The sequence below is a fragment of the Atta colombica genome, unplaced genomic scaffold, assembly GCF_001594045.1.
Source record: "Atta colombica isolate Treedump-2 unplaced genomic scaffold, Acol1.0 scaffold233, whole genome shotgun sequence".
Taxonomy (NCBI): domain Eukaryota; kingdom Metazoa; phylum Arthropoda; class Insecta; order Hymenoptera; family Formicidae; genus Atta; species Atta colombica.
The window spans coordinates 550,128-559,019 of NW_017259331.1; the positions used below are offsets into that span (position 1 = coordinate 550,128).

General features: G+C 27.5%; 1 protein-coding gene across 4 annotated transcripts in view; it reads left to right on the plus strand.

Annotated features, from left to right (window-relative positions):
- LOC108688437 (parathyroid hormone/parathyroid hormone-related peptide receptor-like) overlaps positions 1-8,892 on the plus strand; it is a 56,383-nt gene that overhangs the window by 13,772 nt on the left and 33,719 nt on the right. The window contains exon 1 of one of the 4 annotated variants that reach the window (XM_018194698.1): positions 1,687-1,745. The exons of the other annotated variants lie outside the window; for them this stretch is intronic. The gene's annotated coding sequence lies outside the window, so the exon portion shown is untranslated. Of the gene's footprint in view, positions 1-1,686; positions 1,746-8,892 lie in introns of those variants that run through there. 4 annotated transcript variants of the gene reach the window in all.

Genomic DNA, 8,892 nt, shown 5'->3' on the forward strand with positions numbered 1-8,892 from the left:
TCCGTTGCATAGAAAATCGTGGCACCAAGTGATCAGCGCTATTTTAATTTGGTCAATATAAGAGCGAATCAGAAACTTTCAGGTGCTCATGCGTACTTACGTTTAGTGTTTTTTAGTGAGACGCATATGTCAAGATCATCGTGTATGGGGTTATATTTGAAAGATTACTTTAAAAAAAAATCGCATAACAGTAAAATATACAAAGCATCAACATGAAGTGCCTAGGTTTGGACAGAGTAGTAAAAAGGGCATTTCATTTCATAGGTAAGAATTTTTGTATTAAATGTATCAACTCTTGCACATGTGTTAATAATATAGGATGTGAAAATTGTTATTAATATTATGTTTTATTGAATGTATTAATAAAATTAAAGTGACATTATTTTTGTTTACCTACTATTCGTATCCATATAGATTTCCATATATCGATTGATATATCGACGTCGATTCGATGTCGATTTCATTGTCATTTCTCTTTCACTAGAATAGGGTTTGAGCACAAGAATTGTCGTAACACTTACTTAGAGACTTTTAAATTGTAGACGTAAGTAACGCATAAGTAAGCTTTGGCATATGATTTATTGCCGTCTCTTGGAGACAAGGCAAGTAAGTTGTACGTTATACAGGCTGAAAGGCTTCAAACATTACATGTTCTCAGATGTATATACAAATGTTACATGCTCTAGTTATTGCCGCGTCATAAATCAATCAACCGAAAAACGAAAGAAATTTCGCGACGCAGCCAACGGCAATTAGTACGCATCATTCAAGCGTTGAACTGGTGATGAGTGGCTGACTTCGCGCGCGATCAAGACGACGACTGACGAAGATTGTCGAGAAGATCCGAGTGGTATTTTCCGATCGTAACTAACATTTGTCGCGTCCAGTACTTTTCATCTCGCAATGTTTTGCGTTCTCGCTTCCGCGACGCATTTATTCTCGTTACGTGCTCTCGAAAGTATATAATATTTACGAATATCAAGCATTTTGACTACCATTTCATCGTAATTCCAAACTATGGAAAGCCAAAATACGGAAAGGAAGCACAACGACATCACATCGACGTGAAAATGAATTTAAGAAACGCGTTCAACAAAATAAAACTACCCAGACAACATAATAAAGTCTAAAGTTGCGACGTAAAATGTGTTAAAAAAATTAAAGATGATCTTTTAGAAGGCTTTAAGATTTTTTTACAAAAATGTCTTTAAGACGTCTTTTTAAAAATGTTTTTAAGACTTCTTTAAGTTATCGTTTTTCGGACATTAATGTTGTCTGGGTAACTCACTAAGTGATTAAACGTGATTGGTTTTTACTTTTGGACTAAATACATCAACCAATCACATTCAAGAAGCTCAAGAAGATTAGCTCCTTAATTTGTCCAGCTTAAACATATCTACTTTAATATGTTGATCGACGTATTAAATCGGTAACCAGAAGCAAAATTGTGTGAAGAATAAAAATTTAAAATAAGATATTAAATTTCGACGAATGTATAGTCTTAATTTCGAAGTTTTCAATGCATTCACAGTGATCAGATGTACGAGATTCGCACTGATTGATTCGCCGAAAAATGGCAAAGCCGATATTTGCGTGAAAAATTTCAATGTAAAAAAAATCTCCGTGAGAAACAATCAATAAAGAAAATGGCCAAAAAAAAATGAAACAGTTATCTTAAAAAATATAAAATGTTCACTTAATACTTGAAACGTGTCTCTCGATGACTACACAGTATCACATCATAGGTATGTTTACTTTTTTTTAATTCTAAGAATTTTGCACAGAGTTTATGTCCGTCAACAAATATTGACATAAGACAATAATGAAATATGCTGTGAATATGCTCGAAATTTTTGTTTGCGAATTTAAAATTGTATTTATGATTTTATATATTTTATATAAGATAAATGTAATTGGTGGACAGTTAATGTAATGGACTTGACCCAATTATTGAATGAAATGATAAAAATTTTTAATATTGAGCTTTTAAAATATATGTACGACTTTAAATAAATTCGTTGTGTTTAAAAATTTAATAAGACGAATTTATTTAGAGATATACATAAAAGTTTATTAATAAAAAATATAAAAAAATATAAAAAATAGTTAGAAAAATTAAAAATTTTTCTAACTAAATAACAAAAAAATCCTATTTTTATAAATTTAAATTCATATGGGAATATTCAAATATTCACTAGGATCTATCTGCTTCGACCGAAAAAATAATATTTCTTTTGTTTAATTAGATTTATTCTCGGTCCATTTCAAATTATAATTTTTTAAAGTTTTTATTATCTCGTCCAATAACTGAGTTCACTAACTAGTGTATTTACCTTAATATGAGAAAGTATTTAAAGAATCAAATATTATACGTATAATATTTGTTAAAAAATACATACACGTATATATAAACCACAAATATATACACGATAAATATGAAATTATTATACATTAAATTCTATCTTAAAAACTTATGTGAATTATGGAATGTCAAAAATGGATTCCAAAAGGATAGAGCTCAAGGATATTAAAATAGAGATGCGTAAATTCAGTAAATTATCTCTCAAAACTTCGTTTAAGTTTGTGCCTATTGCACGATAGTGTGAATTTCAGAATTTCGCCGGGCGCATATGTGACTAAAAAGTTAATAACACCACAGCAAGTTTCTAGCGCGAAATTATCGCCGTAATGCAAACAGCGATTTCTAACGAGAAGGCTGTTTAAATATGAAAACGCATTGCATTGAGCTAAAAGAAGATACTTGTAAGCATTTTGATATTAATATATAAAGCGCAAAAATTACTTTAGGAAACACGATTGAAAGCGTGGTCGCAAATTTTTATTTTCATTGTCAGAATATTTTCAGAATATTCAAAAGACGCGATACAAAAGAACAAATATTTTATAGGTAAAATGTATCAATTTTAGTTTCTCTTTTGCTCGATTTTGTATCATTGAATTCTGCTTTGATCTCTAAAGCCTCCACTTTAGATGTCGCAAAAAATTCAGGACAGAATTCTTCTTATGCTTCACATACCATATATAATATTTGCTGTTTAATATTGTTAAGCTCCATTCTTTACAAAGTTCATTTTTGATATTTTCATTAGTTTTTAAGATAGAATTCTATATGCAATTTCATATATATCGTGTAATTTTATATATATATATATACATATATATATGTATATATGTATTTGAATAAATATTGTATGTGTATTTCTAATATTTTAAATAGATTGGTAAAATAATTTGGTTTTTAAAATTCATTTTCTCAGATCTCGCAAAAAATTCAGGATAGAAGTTCTTTTTATAATTTCACATATCATGTATTTTAATATGTGTTCTTTAATGTGTAAATATATATTTCTGATTTTTTGAGTGTTTTATATTTTATACGCGGTTTTTTATAAAATTATGAATAAAATTTATTTCAAATTTTGACTCGTAGATCATTTAAAACGAACTTTAATTGCGAATAAAGGTACGTTTCAACAATGTTTGCAATAAATGTTGGTAATTATTATCGAGTTTTAAACGCACATATTTAATGAAGGCATAAATGAGTTTCCGTGAAAAGAACAGAACAGAAAGAAAAATAGGATTTTTTTGTTTTCAACACGGATAAGAAACAATGGCAAATGCAAAACCATATGGCGTAAAAGAAGGACTTTATCGATAATAAGAAGTTCTTGTCGCATTATATACCTACATTTCATTTTTAATTAGATTCTTTGCAAAACTTGAGATTTGATATCTTTCACAACGAGACGTGAATTAAAATTAAATTAAAATTATGACTAAAAAAAATTAAAATTTAATTAAAATTAACTAATTAAAATTAAAGAATTACCTTTAATACTATTACTACAAATATTACTATTATTTATCAATAAAATATAATCTGAATAATAAAATCTGAATATAATCTGAAAATAAATTTCACTGTTAATGTATTTCTAAGTTTGACGCTATACTTTTTTAAAAGAAGGAAAGGATTAATTTTCCTATGCATTTATGTATACGTATGTGAAAAAGTTAAACCTTTTACGTCAGTCTGAAAGAATCGATTCGAAGTGCGCTGTAAAAGAGATATTTTCTTGTGAAGCCAACTACAAGAACTTGCAAGAAGCATATAGTCGCGAACACGCGTCACTGAAAGTTTCGATTCGCCTACATGAAGATCGATTCGACGATCGTGCAAATGTTCTCACGATGATTGATAATAATCGATTCCCAATCAAAAATTTTTTAACAGACAGAGGAAACATATCTTTTTCACGTACATACAGAATTTGAGAAAAATATTAGTTTATATCATTCAAAAATATAATTAATAATTTCAATTTTTACATTTCCTAATATTATATCTATGTTCATTTTTTTTTTGTACATCATAAAGTGTCAAGATATTTTCTAAAACTGCGAAGAAAATTTTAAAAACTATTTAATATTATTAAATACTAAATAAATTATTTAATATTATAATAATATTTCAATAATTTTCCATAATAAAAGTACAAGCAAAAGAGCAAGTAATAATTTTCAAATAGGCAAATACGACCATATTTGCCGTCAGTAAAGTATGCACTAGTGTCGCGATGCTTCTTTGCATAAAACAACATTATATTAAGTGATAAGTGAGAAATACGTCAGTTTTTCTCGTGCTCAAGGGACTCATTTATAGAACTTTAGTGAGAAAAAACGTTTCGCTGTCACTTGAAAACATGAAGAATTTAAAAACCAACAATCAAGAAATAATAGCTAAAGAAGATTATTTAAAAGATCGGAAAAAAAGTAATTATTCGACTTTTATTAAATTGCATTAATTGAGTAATAATTAATAATCATCATGTAAATACCTATATAGAGTTTAAAATTGTCAATAAATTTATCAAGTTTTAATTTTACAATTATATTATTCGCTTCTTTATTCTTGAAATTTTTAATTCTTCTTTAAATCTTTTAAACATATCCATTTAGATTTTTTTAGGATAAATTGTTTTCATTATATCTTCGTGAAAAAAATTAATCAATGTTAGTCATAATTCCGGTATACTGTATGTGTCATATGTGTCACCTTATAAAATAAAGGCACACCTTTATTAATGTATCGGCGTATATTAATTGCGAGACGACACTTGATGAAGTAAACCAATTAACAATGACTGATAGTGTTACACCATGGTTTGCTCTTTTATTTTAATATGTTAATCGACAGGATATTCCTATAATTTGAGACTAATATAATCTCTTAGAATCATTATCGAAAACGCAAAATTATATTGCAAAATTTCGCAGAAACTAAATTATTCAGAATTTCATAAATATTGTTAAAGATACATTAATCAAGTACTGAAAAAAATTAATTTCTATTTTTAACTGTTTTGTTGCAAAAAGGTCTCTGAATATTTAAATCAAAAACGTTTATTGCGTGAAAAGATTTTTTTTTTAAATATTTTGAAAAGAGCATAGGAGAAGAATTGCATTACAAACGGTTCACATCGAACCCAGAGAATTTATATCAATGTATATCAATTACATAATCTGATCAAAATGTCAAAGTGAATAAGTATTAACTCGTAGAAAGAGTATCAATTATAAAAGTATCGATTGTAGTTTTTTTATTTTAACGTAATAGACAAACAAAATTTTCATTAGATAATTAAAAAAGAAAAATGATAATAATTAGGCTCTAAGGAATCGGCACGGTAAATGATATATAATTATTATATATCACAAATATATTAATCACTTATTAATTATTATATCACAAATTTAAGAATCAAAAGATGAAACGAAGAAAGAATGTTTTAGCTAACATTTTGACCATCTTCAGTATAACATATTTAAATTCAGCATAACATATAATTCAGTACAACATATTTAAATGTGACCGATAATGACCGATTTGTATATAGCGTGTATCAAATTGCAGTTCCCAGTGACCAATACGCATCATGTTTTTAATTAATCCACACTGAAAAAATTTACTAAATCTTAATATATATTTTCATAAGCGGCAATTTTTATGGGATATGCATGGAGTATCCACACATCAGAATTTTTTATGTGTAGAATTCTACATAAATAATTCTGAAAAATTCTTCATGAATAATTTGAAAATAACAAGTGTTAAACTAAAAATTCAAATACTATTAACAATGCCGGTGACGTCATACTGCAGAACGTTCTTTTTCTGCACTGAGAAGGTTAAAAACATATTTGCGTTCTACGATGCAACAAATTCGGTTGAATTCAGCAGCTATATTGCATATGCACTCCGAGATTGTTGAAACTTTAGATATTGATGCACTTATGGATGAGTTATAAAATCATCATTATAAAAAATAAAATTCGACGTTCAACGTTTGCTCTGCGAGATTAAATTTATTAAATTTTTTCATTAAATTTTGTTTTATGAATTTAAGTATATTTCAAATTAAACTGTATAAGTATATTTATAAAATATATAATTTATAATATGCTTATAATTTGCTTATCATTTTGTACGTTTATAAAGAGATTTTAATATGAAGATTAAATAAGTTCTGGAAATTGTTTGCTCTCCTCCCACGATCAAGTTGTCCAACTCCACACATGATAAATCGACAAGTCACCGCCACTGCATATTTCTTTGAATAGTACTAAATAAACATTTTATTTACAGTAAATAAATTTTTACTCAATAAAAAAAAAGATTGTTAAATAATAGTTTTTGTATTATATAGATACATATTTACATTTTTACATAGTAAATATTTACTTAGAATTATTTAAACAAATTATTTATTAAAAATATTTATTAAAAATTTTGTATTTCTTTAGTGTGCGTAGCCTTTTTTATTTTATCTCACAATCAAATCAAATGTAATCTTTGTTTCTCGTGATGCAAAACCATTCTAAAAGGAAATCGTAATTTTATCTAATGGTACCTTTACAATAAGAGGATATCGGTTTTACGATGATCCGTTGTACTATGAGCAAAGTGGGACTCGCGTGAGTATAAAGGACTTTATGATAGACTTTTACTGCGTTTGCTAACATGTTACATGGCATCCTATTTCCGTTGTCACGTGCTACGAATCAGTATTTCTATAATCTTTTTTTAGCTGCGATACGACGCTCTCGCGTTAAACATGAGGAGGGTTAGTGTTAATTTAGTTTCGTAATTGTGAGACACTGTGTACTCGTGAGACATCTCGTATCTTCAATCGTTTATATTTTATAGGACGAAATTTAATCTTGAAAAAAGTCTTATTACTTTCCTATTAAATGAAAAAATATTTTAATTACTTCTATTCATATAATTACAAGGAAAAAAAATTTTATGTATAATTATATAAAATTGTATAAAATTATATATAATTGTATTGGGTAGTCCGGAAAGTTCGTGCCGACCTATATAATTTAATAAATGTATACTAAAATTTAAATCTTCTGCGTTTCAATTTTCCTTCAAAATCGGTACGAACTTTCCGGACAACCCAATAATTATACAAATAGGAGTAATTTGTAGAACGCACCTTAATTTCATGAAAGAATTTCATTTTATAAATAAAATTCTTTCGAGAAATTATTTCTTCTCGCAATAGTGTCCAGAAAGTACATTTCCTCTATTTCTAGAAAATACAATATATTTCCTTTTTATTTTCAGAAGATATATTTAGTATATAAGATGAGAGTTGGAGATATTTTTAATAAGACGTGATTTATTACGTTGAAATTATAACAAGATAGATTTGTCGGGATAATTATTTACATTTTAACGTTATTACGACGTTTAAGACATTTTCAGTAATTATTATGTATTCGCACATGATAAAGTGTTCTCAAAGTTACTTAAAACTGCTATTAATATTTCTATCAGTTATGAACTCAAGCCATTTCTTAAATTTGTCGTGAATACGATCATAATATATATTTATTCACTAAATTTATTCACTAGTATTAGTAATTAATTGTGTTACTCTCGACCTGTGCACTCCTCGAGATTATGACATAGAAATTCAATTATATTTACGAAGGACACGGTATAAATGTTATTTCTCTGGGACTGTGACAACATAAGTTGTGTGCAAGAAAAGCATCTTGATTCACTTCATCAATGCACTTATATAACAAGAGCAATTGAAGCTTCATTCACATAATTGAAGATTAATTCTCGCGCGAAACAGAAGAGATAGAATAATGCATACATTAAATCATAATCGTAGAGGACGGATGATCTAGGTATAGGTAACTGAATGAGACTTAATGCTCCAAACAATATCAATTAGTAACTAACGCGATTCCTTGTAGATATATCATCTGTTAATTAACGACGGACCCGGCAACAAATACCACCCGCCAGCTCACAACGGGAATTATACGACTTCCTCTTATTCAATGAATTGTGTTATAATTGATTTTGGCAATACTTTGTATTCATTAACCTAGTACTACTAATTTTTAACAGCAAAAAATATTTTTGCCGTTAATAATGATACATCTCTTCAAAATCTTTTATTTTATGAATTTTTAAATATATTTAAAAAAATTTTTAAATATAATATAATGTTAGTTATTTTTTATTAATTAAAAAAAAGTTAAAAAATATTATTTTACACTGAAATTTTAATTATTTCTCTGCATACGAACAAAAGCTGAAAAGTATAATTCCAACTCTTTCTGAGAGACAAAATCTGATAACCCATTTTTATTTTAAAATAATAACCATAAATAATCTTAAGTAGCTTTAAGATGCTAATACGGTTGGCGATTGGTTTATAACATTTTAAGACTATATTTAGAACAGTCTGAAATATAAGAACTAAGTAGAAGTTCCAGTCAATTACATACATTCTCTCTCTCTCTCTCTCTCTCTCTCTCTCTCTCTCTCTCTCTCTCTCT